The sequence below is a fragment of the Bombina bombina genome, chromosome 2 (genome assembly GCF_027579735.1).
Source record: "Bombina bombina isolate aBomBom1 chromosome 2, aBomBom1.pri, whole genome shotgun sequence".
Classification (NCBI taxonomy): Eukaryota; Metazoa; Chordata; class Amphibia; order Anura; family Bombinatoridae; genus Bombina; species Bombina bombina.
This window is the reverse complement of record NC_069500.1, coordinates 731,404,629-731,422,414: the sequence shown is the minus strand read 5'-3', so window position 1 is coordinate 731,422,414 and position 17,786 is coordinate 731,404,629.

Sequence of the window (17,786 nt, the reverse complement as noted above, 5' to 3'; positions counted from 1 at the left end):
TCCATGGGAGTGAGCACATTGTTTTCTATATGGCACACACTGTCTAACTGTGAAAAACTTTCAAAATGCTCTGAGCTTGGATGTGGTTTACAACGGTTTAGAAATCAGTTTGAGCCTACCTAGGTTTAACTTTTCAAAAATACCACCAAGGGAACAAAGCAAATTTAATGATAAAAGTAAATTGGAAAGTTATTTTAAATTGCATGCCCTATTTGACTCATGAAAGTTTAATTTTGACTAGACTGTCCCTTTAAGTGTTTAGCGCTTTTTCATGGCAAAGAAGCGGGAGCTCACTTACAGTGCAGCTGCCTCCATCGAGCGCTGGCTCCGCCCCCGGGTGATGTGATTTTGCTATTTATAAATAAGTATAATTATGTTCCAGAGTAAGTTTTTTAAGGCCAACGAACAAACATTTTTATAATGATATGCAGCTAATTTGTACAACATGCAATTATATCCTGCTGTTGTCACTAATATTATTATATTTGTACGTTTTAATTTTTTCTCCTTTCCCCCAGAAAAATGTTTCTATATGCCTATGAATACACCCAGGCGATTCAGTCTCCCTGCTGGTAGTGTTACTACAGCTGTTCATTTTAACTCTTTAGATGGGATTGCAAGATTTAATATGATTGAGGTTTTTTCTTAAGTTTGGGGGGTCACTTAGATTGGAGGTTTTTTTTACTAGGGTATTGTCCATATTTAGAGGAATCCCATAGAGGGGAGTCACAGTGGGTGGTGAAATATAGCAGGACTCCTTCTGTTTTGGTTTGGTTGAGTCAGGGTGGGTTATGTTCCGTAAGAGAGAAATCTATTGTAAAATAGGAGACAAGAGGGGCGCCTCATGTGTGTATCGATATGTGAAGCCAAATTATAACATATATAAAACGCCAAGTGGGTACACTTATGTACTAGTAGGTGCAGGCTAGTAACTTGGGGTGTACCAGCTAACCCTCTCCAGATGTAGATAGGCCAAGGCAGGAGGAGCCTACTCTTCCGGAGGGTACAGTGGAAAGTCAGTTGGAGCAATATGGACTGCTAAATGTGAAGGTAAACCAGTGCTTGTATTATAAAAATTAGTTTATTAAAAAACAAAATTAGGGGGGCGTGCCTAAGCTGCAGTGGAAACCAGAGGCTCAAATCAACAGCTCAGATGGCATACTACATACTATTTGAGCTAACATTAGATCAACATGCCATCTACTAATAAAAATGTGATCCTCTAATAAAGGTGAAAGTCAGGAGTCTGTGGATACCATTATCTTTGAGATCAACCTGATTGAAGAACCTATTTGATCGAGATAGCGATTCCGGCTCTGAGACATTGAACTGCCATCCTCCCCCCCTGGGTCTACATACAGCTGGGTAACATCTGTCTCTTTTTACATTATAATGGAGTCCCTTATAAGCATACTCCTGAAGGAGCTTGAAGATAAAGTAGATGAGGGATATCACGATCTACTGACCACGATCAGAAACCCATGCATACAAGATGGCGCCCGACACATGGAAAGCTGCAGGTCTTACAGCATGGAGCAGACCGAGAGAGCATCCTCCCTAAAGCAGCCCTCTTCAGTTGAAGAGAGGAGGACGGATATGGCCTCTGATTATGGTACAGAGTTAGTGGAGGACAGAGGTTCTGAACATCATATGGCTACCGAGATCGCATGCTGCACTGTATATAGGCAGAGTACAAGGCGGGTGGATCCCATCTTCGAAAGGAAGCTTCTATTGATCTGCCGGTATACACTATTCTCTAACCAATTTACCCGTCAAGTTCAGAAGCCGGACCATATACATGAAGACCGGCTCCGGGGAGCTGCGGCCGACTCCCGCTGGAGCAGTGTTTCATTTGAAAGAACAGCCATTCTCCGGTATTGTCAGACGGACTTTGTGCAAGGTATAGGCTAGAGAAACTTTATACTAGTATCGGTGGACTCCATTATGTTCTACCACGATGGGTTTGCTCTACATATATGAAGACTTCACTTTGTTTGTTCTCCTTTATTGTTAGTTGCTCGGTTATGTTTACTTTTTATAGTTTGATATGCTGCAATATGGTTTATACTATGTCATGTATATTGTGAAGCTAGGACCAGCTATGCAAGGACTCTATACCATACTATTACACATGTGTTTGTGCTGGGCTAGGTTTTTCTTTAGCTTTTGCAGGAGACTGTCGTTTATCCTCATGTTATAAAATAGCACACAGATTTATATGTCGCAGAATAGTTTACAGTGAACAGAACTATTAAGTATGCTCTTTTTACATATAAGCAAAACTGACCATGATAGAGATCTAGTCTCTTTGTTTATGTGATATTAAAGTGACAGGATTTCTCTGAAAATACTTATATTATAGTAGCCTGAAATGTATGACTTGATATGTCGCTTGCCCTGCCTCTCCTGCTTCAACTTTTGTGCAAATTATTATTTAGTTTTGTTTTGCCTTTATAACATCACTTTTCAGCAAGCTGATAATTGTACATATTGCACATGAATATAGTAGCCCAGCAACTTGAGATACTGATGAGGGGTCTATGTATTGTGGGGGGGTATCACATTAGAATATAAGTAGTTCGTTATGCAAGTCCCCACACATTAGGGTGGCTGCAGTACACTCTATACCTCCAAAATAAGGCTTCTTCAGCCCCGCCAAATACTTTAACATTGGAAGGAACATTAAATATCTGAGCAAAGCCAATATATAAATGGATATGTTCCTGTATAATCCCATTACCCACCAAGTGTTAATACTTTGTCGGCCCATATTGATGCATAACTCTTTAGCCTAGTGATACGCCTGCCCAGACTTAGCATCTATAACTACTATTTTAGCACCATATGTCAAAATCCAATACAAGCCAACAAAATATAACCGGCTTGATTTGTTAGACCCAGTAATCCAATGTATCTATTTACCCAATATGGGAAATACCACTGCGGTATTAATCCGCTAATTCTCACATATTTAAGCCAGTCTTCCTCTTATGTAACATTATTGTGAATAGGTTACTGAGTGACCTTACGCGTTAAAGTGAGGAAACGAGGTTTATGATGTTAACTATATTGTATATTATATCTTTTTCTTAATACTACTACATTTCAATTTGTATTTTGTAATTTAAGGAGTAAAATTGTATCTCTCATTAATGATCTTTATTCTATATATGACAGTTGAAAATATCATCCTAATGGACAGAACCCTTTACTAATGAGGTACTATAGTAATATTTTGTTAAACAACTAAAAAATAAGGTATCAATGTAAATCGTATAATAAATATATCCGAGGTATACTGGTAATATAGTAGGATATACATGCTCCTAATATGTCCATCATGATTTACTTTTATTTTTCGCCATGAATACTTTGTAATTTTTCCTTTTGATTGTATATGGCTTATGTTTGACCAATTACCTTAATAAAAAAAAATCTTTGATTAAAAAACAAAACAAAATTAAAACAAATTTAAAAACATAAGCAAGCAAAGGTTTTAGATGCAACGCTTTTCTCAGCCCCAGCATGGGCGGTTTCATCAGGCATAGCGAACCTTCCAACTGACTAGCCATTTAACCTAAAATTTGACCAATGGTAAACAAAGACACGCCCCTTATGGGTGTGTGTAGGAGTGCACAGCATTAAAGGGCCACTAAACCCAAAATCTTTCTTTCATGATTCAGATAGAACATACAAATTTAAACAACATTAGAATTTACTTCTATTATTTATTTTGCTTCATTTTTTAGATATCCTTATTAGAAAAAAAGCAATGCACATGGGTGAGCCAATCACATGAGGCTTCTATGTGCAGCAACCAATCAGCAGCTACTGAGCATATCTAGATATGCTTTTCAGCAAAGAATATCAAGAGAATAAAACAAATTAGATAATAGGAGTAAATTAAAAATATGTTTAAAATTGCATTCTCTTTCTAATTCATGAAAGAAAAATGTGGGTTTCATGTCCCTTTAATTAATTAGTTCATAATAGCAACATAATCTCACAGTTGTATACAAATCATACACAAAATATAAAATACAAATACATAAAACCTAGATATAGGAATCAATAAGTATCATTCTATTAATACATTGTGTTTGAGCAATACATTGTGTTTGAACAAAAGTGCAACATGGGATGTGAAAAGTTAATTCTAATTGTTTGATGGCACTGAATGTATATAGACTTTTAACACATACCCATCTCAAGAGCTAAGCGTTCACTTTACTATTTGTCATAGTTTCAAATGAATACGTAGTATATATCCTTATGTATCGCCAACCTATTCAAAAAAATATAGTTTGGAGCTATTATTTGTACAGATAACATAATTCACTTCTGATCCTATTGTTAGGACTATGTAGATGCCGGTTAATAAAAATGTGTTGGTGGCCAGATTAAGTAGTAATAGTGGAGTGCTGCAGGCTTTTTCTCACAGTTGAACTGACAACCGTTAGTAATAATGGAATGCTACAGGCTTTTTCTCACCGTTGAACTGACAACCAGATGGAATAGGCGTCTGGCGATATTGCACCAATCGCATCATTGTCTGAATACACTCCCCTATAGGCTGTAGTCTCACTCAATGAGTGGTTCAAAGTTGTTCATAAAGCAAATTACATGATTCGCCCATTAAAATATTGTTTGAACTACAACAATGCAAAATAATATAAATATAATAGTAACCTGATTCAGTAATAGCAGTAATGTGCTACAAAGCTTTTTCGCACTGCTGATCTGACAGCCGAGTGAAAGGGGCGTCTGGCGGTATTCCACCAGTCGAATCATTGAGTCCGATCTACCCTCTGCTACACCAAACCTCAAGCGTGTAGTATCAATCTAAAGGTGTCATTTAAAGTGTCAGCTGATAGCTGCCAATAGGAAATGTTCTTTCATCTGTGATATATGACTAGGGGCGTGTCATGATATTGTGCAGATAATATAACTATATTTGATCACTGTATATAAACATTTTTACGTGCAATAAACTATAATCGGGGGGGGGGGGCGAAGCCAGCTACTAAAGCAGTCAGACGTGTTTCTTAACAGCTCCAGGCTTTCAACTATAAAGCTAAGAAATAAAACACATTTAAATGCCTGAAACTACTCTACTGCTCAACCGAACATAAGCACTGACTACTCCAAGCGATAGGTGATGAAGGATATGTTATAATCGAGTCACTCAACTCCATTCACATACAACTAACTTGTCTACCATGGAAGCACTGCAAGTTTGGGAGCAGAATACTCAGCGACTTTTTGAGAGGCATTATCGAAGCCTTGCTGAGGACATACTGTCGCTACTAGTTTACATATCTGAGCCGCAAACAAAAAGGACCAGGAATGCTGACCCGCTGTTAGTTAGTGGGAATTGCGAAGATACAGAGAGTCCAGCTTTGTGGAGATTGGAGGAACTTGAGGCTAAGCCGGATGCCCATCACTACAACCTGCGAGACACTCTCATAGAAGAATGGAGATCCCCACGTGAGACCTGCGATTCTTTGCATGATGCACTCACACCTGTTGTAGAATGCCCAGCAACTACCTTTTCGCATCACCCTTGAGACCCTGAAGCTCCACTTACCTCTCTCCGGGCGCTGGTGGAGAATTCCCCAAAGGCCACTACAGAATGGGTTTGCCCAGTGCAGCTCTGGAGAAGAGACTTGGGTGATTCCGTTGGCGAGCGTTTGGTGGAAGAACAGATGTTTACACCGGGGCCAGCTACTTCCTCTGTTATATTTATAATAGTCATATGGGAAGAGGTTTTGTATGAGATGCGGCTCAGTTTTAAAATGGAGTCGATTATGAGAGTGCTAATGTTGATCCAATATGTCAAACCTCATGCTGTTATCCACATGCCATACAGACTCACACTACAGCCGGATTTTGACCTACCCTTAAGTCGCTCTATAAAGGCTGGAGTAGGGTAAATTCAGAAGTAGGGCTACTGAAGCCTTAACCATCCGCTCCTGCATCAGGCGTCTTTTCAGCTTGGACTTTTGGACATTTGCGTGAGCCCTATGCAGTAGATACTAAACTAGTTTTAAATGTTTTTTGGCGTTCTGTCATCCTGTAATATCCCTGAATCTCCTCCTGATATGGTAAACCAGGGTCGGCTACAAGGGGGGGCATTGGGGGCATTGCCCACCCAAATTGAATGCTGTGCCCCCCAGGGAAACCGCCTAATTGGAGAGCAGTGATTTATTTTATTTTTTTACATTTTAAAAGTGACAGAACTTACAGGATCCCAAAGGTCGCATAAACCATTTGCGGCCACCGGACCCTGGAGATCCGCCACTTAGGAGGGCCCAGCAGCACCGTTTCCCTCTAAGGTGCCAGCAGTCAGTGCTGGTATAAGTTCCTCCTCCACCCTAAAGCGTGCGCGGTGCTCTGTCACCCACCAGCACTCATGGCCTGATCCCTCTTCCATCCCGGCTGGCCTGCTTTCACTGTCTGTCTGTTACACAGAGCAGGCAGGCAGTGTGTGTACAGTACAGTGAGTCTGGTTATTGAGGGCTTCAACTTGCTTCAAGATAGTGTGTGTCACCCCGCTCTGGTGCTCCTCAATTTTTCCTTGGCGGCTCTGTAACTGTAAGTACTAGTACCCGGGTTGTTAGGGAACTGGCCTGCATATGTCCCATACCCCTGGGCTGGAATTAACTGTATATATATATATATATATATATATATATAAGTATATATGTATATATATATATATATTTATATAACTGAAAAATGTAGCCCCTACACTGCCAGAGATATGTCAAATGTAACCCTGCACTGCCAGAAATTTCACAAATGTAGCTGCATTCACTGCTAGAGATTTGATTAATTTAAACCCGCACTGCCAGAGTGAGATCTGATAAATGTAACCCCTGCACCACCAGTTAACTGATAAATGTAACTCCTGTACAGCCAGACATCTAACAAATTTAACTTCTGCAATTCCTGAGATATGACAAATGTAACCCCTGCACTGCCATAAATCTGGTAAATGTAACTGCTGCGGCACTGCCAGACATCTTATAAATGTAACCCCTATACTCCTTGAGATCTGATAAATGTAACCCCTGGACTTCCACAGTAGGTCTGCTCTTATTTTGACTCTCATACATGCTTTGTAAATGCTTGCCCCCTCGTGAAAAAAAAAATGCCCCCCCGTTTAATTCATTCTGGAGCCGACCCTGTGGTAAACCTGATACTACTCTAGATGGCTGATCTCATATATATATACCACCTGGAGTACTTGGCTAATATCCCGTATGAAAAACTAGACTGAAATAGGATATTCTGGTGCCCACAATAGATATTAACACGTATCGGTTAGGCTTGCTACGTATAGTTTAATACTACATTCTATATTATTTGTTGTTGGTCCATATATACTCTCATGGCAGTTTTTTTTTTTAAGTATATGCAGTCAGTTTATAAGCATGAGTTAGATTAAGTTATATAGACTATTGCTTTACATTTGCCTATTCAATACCAATGCACTTCATTTCATTTGGAGCCCTATTGACCACACACAGCTCTTCTGCATCTAGCAGCCACGCTGCGGGGCTACCTCAGACATACAGTTTGGATAGAGATGGCATATAGTGTGGTGCTCCATTTCCATTTTCACGATGGTATTCAAGTAGGTAATCATATAGTATGTCTGCACAGTTTGACTAGCATAGTTTAGACCTCATATGTTATGCTGTATAGTGCCGGATTTCACTACTGCATATATGGGATATATACTATCATGACATACCTAGTCTTGTCCTTAGCTTGTATTGGTAATAGGGGCTCAGACAATTGCCTCCCCTTCTTGTGCAGCTTATACTATCCTGTTTACTGCTAATGTTTGTGTTTTCTGCGTTTCTAACTGCATTTTATATTTGGCAAGGTTATAGCAGTCACATAGTCCTATAAGGGCAAAACATACTACAAGCTTCCCTAATCACTGTTATATATTTTACGTTTATATTAGCTTGTTATAGGCTTGTTCGAGAAGGTTGTATAGCTTTTTTAGGACATTACCTTCTCAGTGCATACAGGGAAATCCCCCTATAGGGGTATTATTTTGCATTTATACCCACTGCTTTGAATCTTATATAGAGGATAGATGATTTGTCTTTATCATTTCAGGATTGTGCAGTTTAGAACTTATTGTAACCCTCACTATATCCTTATATGGCTCTCTATAGGTGCCCATTGTCTACCATACCAAATCACCCAACTTGTGTTTAAGCTTAACACCTTGATAAGACCTATTCTGTAGTAGCGCACCATGAGGTACATACAATGAATCTTTAAGCTACCTACACACATACCAGGCTAATCAAAATATTCTTGTACTTTTTTTTTTTTCTTTTCCAAAAAAGAAACTTTATTGTGTCAAGTTGCAACATACAATATTCAGACAGTTTGAACATGTTACAGAAGAACAAATACAGACTCAATCCTTATACAGATTATTCCATAAAACAAAGATTCTTCTGTGGAGATGGTGAGAGTGCTCCTCAAGAGGTTTAATCTAACTCCTCCATGTGGGGGAGTATTCTAAATCGCCTATACAACTTGACATATCTTCGATATAACATTCAACAATGCAAACAAAAAACAAGTTCAGAATATAATTATATGGCTATGAAAGGCATTAATCGAAAACCTATGTGCAGGATATAAAAGAAGGTATCATGTGATTTGGTAAAAGTGAGTTCCAGAAATCTTAAAATCCTGAAGAGGTCTAGAGTGGTCTATGTGTGTTGGAACTTAGTGGTGAGTATGTGAAACAGCAGTGGGTTTTAAGGAGTAAAGATACTCTTCCCAAAGCAAGCGAATGGATAAGAAATCTTCTATTTTGTGCAGTTTTGTATAATGGTATTGCTCTAGTTCTATGGCAGCGGACACTCTATCCCGCCAGAATTGTATAGATGGTAGGGTGGACTGTTTCCAGTAATATGGGATATACCGTTTGGCTGTGTTAATCATTACAGTGGTAAGTTTAAGTCGTAGCATACAAGTTATCTGTGGGAAAAAGTTGAAGAGGAAGGTCCAAGGGGTAAGTGGCAGAGAAGTCCCTGTCACTATTTATATTTCTTTTCTGATATCTGACCAATATGCCTGTGCAATCGGGCATGACCACCATAGGTGAATGAAGGTACCTTGTTGTGTGCAACCCCTCCAGCAGTTGGTATTAGTGTGTGGAAATAACCTTCCTAATCTGTCAGGGGTGTAGTGCCATCTGCAAAGGAGTTTTATGTTCATTTTTGCTATATTCATGGAAGAAGCGGAAGAACTCATATGTTTATATATTATTTTCCACGTTTTGGGTGATTGCTGTTCATTAAGCTCTTTCTCCCAGCTTACTGTATAGGATGGGGGATGAATTGACCGGTCTGTTTGTAGTAATTTGTACGATATGGAGAGGATGCCCGTTGTCGGGAAGGGTAGGTAGCATAAGGATTCAAATGGCGTTAAAGGTCGGGTCAAGTTGTGTCTCTCTGTGTGTGAGGCAAAGTAGTGTGCAAGTTGATGGTATGAAAGCCAATTCTTGAGAGTGAATCCTAGTATCTCAGCCACTTCCTCTCTTGGTTTCAACTTACTGTTCTGTAAAAGGGAATAATGCGGTATCACCTGTGTTAGACTAGTGTTATCGGTGTAATGGGAAGTAAGTTGAAACAGGGCTCTAGGGTTACCTATGATGGGTGTCAAAGGAGAGTAAGATGTAGAGATAGACTTATGTCTTCTTAGGATTTTCCCCCATACATTAAGCGTTTCTCTCACCGCGGTGGGGAGTTCTAGTTCACCTTTGTCACGTTTCGTTGTGAGCCAGCATCTGCCTCCCAGTTGACTCTCACTTGCAAGTGTATGTTCTAAGCCCACCCATTCCTTATGGCGGACGTGTTTGCACCAATCAACTATTCTGGTCATGAAGGTAGCGTATCGGTACAATAGTATGTTAGGGACTCTGAGTCCTCCCTCTAGTTTAGGGTGGTACAGGGTTTGTGTGGCGATCCTAGGGCGTTTATAGCTCCAGATATATGAGTTAATAAGTTTCTGTAAGGAATGAATAGTGGAGTCGTGGATGGGGGTGGGTATCGCCTGTAGAACATACAGAATTTTAGGGAGTATTACCATTTTAATGGCGTTCTACCTTCCCAAACAAGAGATTGGTTTAGTGGACCATGAAGATAGAGTAGCTTTAATGTGGTTTCTTAGAGGGTCGAAGTTTAGGGGAGTTATCTCTTGTAGGTATGGTGAAATTATAATCCCTAGATATTTTAATGCTTTGGGTTGGTGTTTAAATTTGTGCAAGTGTAGTATGTGTAAGTCTTCAAGAGGTGTGTCTAAGTTAATAAATTCCGATTTTGTGTTATTTATACGAAAGTTGGACAACGTCCCATATTTTTGAAACAGAAGCATTAGGGAAGGAAAAGATGTAGGAAGGTTCGTGAGTGTGAGTATGACGTCATCTGCATATAAGGAAACCTTATATTCCTTTTGTCCTATAGTAATACCAGTGATCTGAGGTGTTGTCCTAATGTAGGCTGCCAAGACCTCCATGGCCAAAATAAACAGTGTTGGGGAAAGTGGGCATCCCTGTCTAGTGCCGTTGTTTATGTGAAAAGGGTGAGATAAGGAGTCATTCAATTTTATTTTCGCCCTGGGATTGTTATATAGTGAAAAGATCATATGGATAAATTGATCGTCAAATCCAAATTTTCTTAGAGTCAGAAAAGGCCAGCTAAGACGATCAAACGCCTTTTCGGCATCAAGTGATAAGACAATAGATGGGATATGGTGAGTTGTAGCGTATTCTATAATATTTATTATTTTGATGGTGTTATCACGGGCTTCCCTACGTGGGGTGAAACCTACTTGATTAGTATGTATGAGATCTGGAATAATTTTGTTCAGTCGAGTGGCCAGGATTTTAGCGTATAATTTGATGTCCAGATTTAGCAGTGATATGGGCCGGAAATTAGAGGGTGTTGTAGCCGGTTTACCGGGTTTAGGCAACACTACCACATGTGCCTCTAACATAGAGGGAGGGAATTGTGCTCCATCTATTATAGAATTAAATAATTTCGTCAAATGGGGTACTATAGTGTCTTTGAACGTCTGATAATATTTAGCGGAAAGCCCATCTGGGCCTGGGCTTTTCCCTGATTTTAACTCCTGGATTGCGAATATGACTTCTTGTGGGGTAATATATGAATTGATGACTTTTAATTGTGTATCATCTATAGATGGGAGCTGGCACTCTTGAAGGAATTTGAGGGTGTCTTGTGAAAGTTGATCTACGGGAGTCTCAGAGTGTATATTATATAGAGTTGAATAGTAAGTGTGAAATACCTTTAGAATATCTGGGGTGGTTTTTTGAGGGGGTTTACCTGAAGTGTGTATTTCAGAGATATATGATTTGAGTTTTCTCTTCCTAAGTGTTCTCGCTAGGTATTTACCTGCTCTGTTCCCCTCGAAATGAAACAAGCTACTTGTTTTCCGTTTTAAAGTGTGATATTCTGCCTGCAGGTAGTCATCTAATGAAAGTTTGTGTTGAAGGGTGAAGTGTGAAAGTTTAGTGGTAAGGTCTTGGTATTTTTGTTGCTTTATCTTGTTAATCTTAGATTTCATTTTAATAAATTCACCTCTAAGGAAGCATTTGTGTGCCTCCCAAACTGAAAACTGGTTGGGTGTTGAAGGAACATTGAAAAGAAAGTATTCCTCCAAGTTCAGTTTTATAACATTGTCTACATCACCTAGGAGGGTATCATCTAGCATCCAGTGGTAGTGATTTGTAGTTCGTTCTAGCCAGTTAATATGTAATTGAACTGCGGAGTGATCGGACCATGGGGTGGGTGTGATTGTACATTTAGTGATTTGGGATAGGCCAAATTGGTTAGTAAAGATATAGTCGATTCGACTATAGGACTTATTCGGGTAGGAGTAAAACGTGTAGTCCTTAATTTCCGGGTGAAGGTATCGCCAAGTATCATGTAAGTTATGTAATTTAAGACTTTTCCAGAAATATGTAAGAAATTTAGTATTACATCTTGTGAGGGGGTTTGTGCATTCTAGTTGTGGTTGAAGTGGGAAATTAAAGTCTCCTCCTAAGTAAACTGGACCCTTAGAGGAATCTAGCAGTTTGGTGAAAAATTTGACAAAAAATGGTTTGGGGGTAGTATTTGGTGCATATATAGTAACAAGTGTTATGGGCTTACCATATAGTAGACCTATCAAGCCCAAGAACCTTCCTTCTGTATCAGATATCCTATTTAGGAGTGTAAAGGGTAATGTCTTTTTGAGCAGAATGCTACCTCCACACTTTTTGGTAGGGCCTGTGTTATGGTAGTGTTGGGTGTATGTGCGGCCCAAGTATTTTGGGCAGCTATTTTTTTTAAAATGCGTCTCCTGTAGATAGATAATATCTGCCCCTCTTCTCGCTAGATCTGAGAGTGCCTTAGAGCGTTTGCAGGGGGAATTTAGCCCTTTTGCATTTTGTGATAATCAAAGGCTATGGTTCCTTGTTATTTCGGTGAGCCATGATTCAGATGTATGTAAGTGTATGGTCAAGTGAGTAAACTATACATTAGATTAGTACTGCAGTGGAGATACTGGTAGACCTCTTTTACATTGAGAATACACAATTTTTCATAGCCTTCATATCTTACAAGGTTCTTGTGGAGAGGTCCTGATAAAATTGTATCACGTTACCTCTGAACTTGACAGGTTGGTGTCTGCGTGATTGATTGAGCAGCATCTCCTTTTCGAGGAAATTTTTAAATCTAATAATAATATCCCTGGGTGGGGCACTATCAGGAGGTTTGGGTCTGAGGGCTCTATGAGCTCTTACCCATAGTATGTCATTTGGGTAGGCGGGTTCTTTTATGGAGGTAAATAGAGATTGTAAATATTCATGGAAGTCTTTCGGCAGAACAGACTCAGGAATACCTCGAAGCCTTACATTTTTCCTCCTACTCCTATTCTCAAGGTCGTCGATCTTGTCCATTAATGCGGTGATTGTTTCTTGGTGTGTTGCAGTTTTATCCTCAATTCTGTGAATATCTTCTCTCACCTCTTCGGTCTCTGCTTCTAACATATCCACTCTAGAACCTAAGTTGTGTAGGTCTTGTTTCATTTCCATTAATTCTTTGCGGAGACAGGTTCTAAAGATCGTAGAGATCTCCTGTTTCGTTGCAAATTGAGATAGAAGTGTTGCAGGGATGTTGTCAGGTATTTTAGGTGAGGATGAGGATTCCGCTATAGGACCTTCTGGACTTGGTGTGGAAGTGTGCTTATTTTTAGAGAAAATGGGAGGTGATGAGTGCTCCGCAGCAAAAAAGGATGACATAGTATGGGATTTGGTTGATGTTTGCTTTAAGGCTTTCTCTGATTTAGTATGTCTTTTAGCCGCCATCATTGTAAGGCTAGAGATAGAAAACAGTATAGTCACTCAGGGAGCAGGATATATGTCCAACTCGTTGGGTATAGGAGATAGTTGAAGGCATTATTTTAATTTTCTTCAATCCGTGTCCAGCACCCCCTGTGGTATATTGTGTGCCGCTTGTGTTAAGTTCTTTATGTGCACTGTGTGCAACAGGGGTGTGCAAGCACAGGATGAATTATAACGCTACTATGTGCACTATCAGTATATGGATTCCAGATTGAGTTTGTAATAATTCCTGAGCTCAATGCTCTCTTTCTCTTGCCGCTTAAAGCAGAGGGGCACTTGTCATAAATAACTGTCCGGCAGATGTAATAGGCTGTGTGTGGTCTGTTTGGCAGTGTTTCCCTCTATCCCAGACCGTATAACAGTCTATGTACAGCTATCCCACTATGCCTGGTGCTTCTATGGGTGGGCCAGCCCCTTCTCTAAGCTGAGACAGGCCGCAACTATGGCGGACAATTTTGCGCCGTTTTTAGATGTGTGCGTGGCAGCCCTTCCCTCAGTGATTCTTAGGGCACAATTATCGGGCACTAGAGGGGAATTACCTTCTGTGGGTAAGTACCTAAAGGGATAGATTGTTACCGTAGCAGCCTGTTCAGCGCTGCCGAAGTCTCCGGCGCTCCTCTGAGATCTCCGTTGTAGAAGTGCCTGGTCACGCTGAGTGTTAGTCTCGCGGGTCTGGCCGCAGGGTTCGGGTAGCTGCGTTTAATGCAGTGAGACCGGGAGGACTGCTCCGCTGTGCCGTGTCTGTCAGACGCCGGTCAGATGCTTCTCAAACAGTTAAGTGTGGCGTAAAAAGTTGGATGGTGCCCCCCATTCCTTTGAAGGTTCTCTGCGGTCTCAAGTAGATAGATAAGAGGGGGTATTTGTTAGCTGAACGTTTCCTACTGTAGTAAGGCTGCCCCAGGTCATCTAAAAGTTCTATTTGGCTCAATATGACAGCTCCAGGTTAGTGATTTTAGAGCCCTCCTTTGCAGAGCACCGGAGTTACACAGCCATCTTAGTTACAGCCAGGCTCCGCCCCATATTCTTGTACTTTTTATATGTATTTCTCCTAAGGGTTAGACTTGAGTAATCTTTGCATAACATTACTATTATATTTGCTAGTGCCATTATATGCTAATAATTTAACCACTGCTTAAGCTACTATATCATGCAATGAGTATACGTTATACTGTATAGATACTGCTCTACACCAATAATTTATTTTACTGTACGTTATAGCAGGTGTCTCTTGTCTACCCCTCATATTTTTCCATTTTAATTTTAAACAAATCAATTTATCAGGGCTGCCTTTCCCCTTTAAGCCTAGTAGCTAGCACAAAATGTATTTATTATCATCCAATAGATTATTAACTATTGCTATTATTGTTTATTGAGATATGTAGACTTTGCTTTCAGGTACATTTCACAACTATTCACTTAGTCAACTCAGGAACCTTGCAAATAGCCCAAACCACTTCTGATGTTTTATGAACTGTGAAAGCATTACATTGGAGAGGTGTAGGCTAGCTTGGATTCAGTAGAAGATACTACGTTATGTGATACCTTCTGCTTTGCTAGTTGCCTATTCCTCCTGACCCCTGACTGTGCCTGCACAACTAGTTGTACAATGCTGATACAATAGTTATCTTGTAGTTGCTCCTTGCACCGCCTATCTCTCTCTAATTTAAACTAGTGTAAATAATTTCAAAACAGTCATCCTCCCCCGCCAAGTTTTGAGGCCTATGTTGGTTCAAGGGTCTACAGGCCCCACGTATTTAATACTAAATTAAACCCTAGATTGTCCCTTAATGTTTTGGCATATACCCCATCTAAGATACACGTACATGTATACACGGAATAAATCCCCTCATGGAATATTTTCATATATATATTCATAAATCTCAAGATTTCCAAATATTATATGGATTTCACTGTTATCTGGCCCTATAATCACCCCTTCGATAACTGCTCTAGTTGTCTAATCGCACTCCTCATAATACTCTGCTATACGGCTCCACCCCTCCCCCCCCCCACACCACCACCTCCCTTACCTTTTCTGTCATTTACTTATAATTCATTCTAATTCAATAACGGGTATTTTAAGCGGTGCTTACCCGCTGATTGTTATTGGATATTTTGAAATCCCCTCCCCCCTCTTACTATGCGCCCATTTATTTCTTCTTTGAAGTTCATAAAGAGCTGCCCATCTGACTATCAGTTATGTCTCACATTCCTAGACCATCGGGTCTTTAAATTCAGCTCCTAACTAGTCAGCCTAATGCTAGTATATTGCAAAATCAAGGTCTCATTAGCCTATCTATTGTTTATTCTATAATAATTGGTATATTTTCCTCTATTTTATTTCTATATGTTTTATTGTTTGTTTTCTCTTTTTTCTGTTGATAAAAGGCGATCAATGTTCTATGTTTGTTGTACAAAACGTCAATAAAAAATTATAATAATAATAAAAAAAAAAACTATAATTGGATACAGTATTATGTGTGGTTATGGTGAAACACTCACTAGTGTGTGTGTGTGTATATATATATATATATATATATATATATATATATATATATATTTATATATATATATATATATATATTTATATATATATGTGAAATAAATAATATCTAACAATGTGATGAGGTGCAGTATGTGTGTATCAGTACATGAGAAATTGTCTATAAATAATAAAATTTCATATAAACTATAGTCAGATACGGTGTTATATGTGGTTATGATGAGACACTTATTTATATGTGTGTGTAAATGTGGAAAAGGTAATGTCTAACTATGTGATGAGGTACAGTGTATATGTATCAGTACAGGGGCAATTATCTATAAATGATATAATTTCATATAAACTATAGTGTGTAACTATCTAATAGGTGTGTGAACAAAAGTGTATTTTTAATAATGAAGTAACATAACCAAATGGGTGATGTTATAGAACTATATATAGAATCTTAATAATATATGTGTGATCATAAGTGATCTATATGAGTAATCGTAGTATGAGTGTATAAAAGAATTATATAAATAACCAGCCATGTGATATATTTAAGGAGTCATATAGTGTGTTCATAAAAGATCTACATAAAATAAGACCAGCTAGGTAGTCTATATATGTTCATGGACACTGAGTTCTAAAAAAAGTCATATCTAAAAAAAAATCATATCTACCTAAAAGTGAACCTAATGAGTGGTTGAAGCAATAGGTATAAATGCGAAGTGACGTTGTTAGTGTAATCTTAATTTGTGTAGTGCTGGGTGGTATACTGAATATAAAATTAAGTTGGGAAATGATGTCTTAGGTGAATGCATATATCAGGGGGTGATAGCAAAACTAAAATGAATTCATTATTGGGTAAGAGGACATACATTCCTCTTTACCTGGTAAAAGTTAACAATAGCAGATGACCGTGAGTTCAAATGTTTATGGGAGGCTATTATAGCTCAGAAAGCTGCTAAATCAATTACTTCGTTTAATCCAGAGGGAAAGAGTGACTGGAATCTATATATCCAGTATGTTTTCCTCTGGTGTAGACGACTATATCTGTTGCCCCAATATGTACTAGGTATGCTTTCTAAGGGGGTAATAACAAAGGTGTTGCGCTTCTTGTGTTGAATGACACTGTGTCTAGATACACTATGTTTTAAAGAGCCTTTTGTGAGGTTCCTTTTGTGTTCACTCCATCGAGTTCTTATTGTTCTACAGGTACGTCCTAAATATTGTAATCCACATTCGCATGTGAGGACATAAATGACATATTCCGTACCACAATTGATGTGGGTTTTAATTTGAAATGTCTCACCAGTAGTGTTACTGGTGATAGAGTTACTTCCATGAGTTGTTGATTTGCACATTAAGCACCTCTTTTTATAACATTTAAAAGCCCCTGCTTTCTTAGTATTTCTAAGTGTTTTTAAAGGTAATGTGTGATGTGTATTTCTTTTAGACACTACAATTCTACTAGGAGCCAGTTTTTGTTTTAGGGTGGGGGCACGTCTAAAGATCATTCTCGGATTGGGTTCTAAATTTCCTTTTAAATATGGATCTTTCAGTATAACGGGCCAATGTCTATTAAGAGTTTTTCTTATGATTTTATGACTAGAATTATATTGGGTTATAAATGACGGCTTAGATGTGATGATAGATTGATTATTAGTTTTGTCCTTTGGGGCTTGTTCTAAAATATGATGTCTATCTATATTTCGTGCTTTGTTAAAGCCATCCATGATTAAATTCATAGGATAGCCTTTTTCTTTGAATCTATTTATTAAAATATTTGTTTGAGAGTCATACAGTTCTATATTGCCACAATTTCTTTGGATACGTCTAAATTGGCTGTATGGT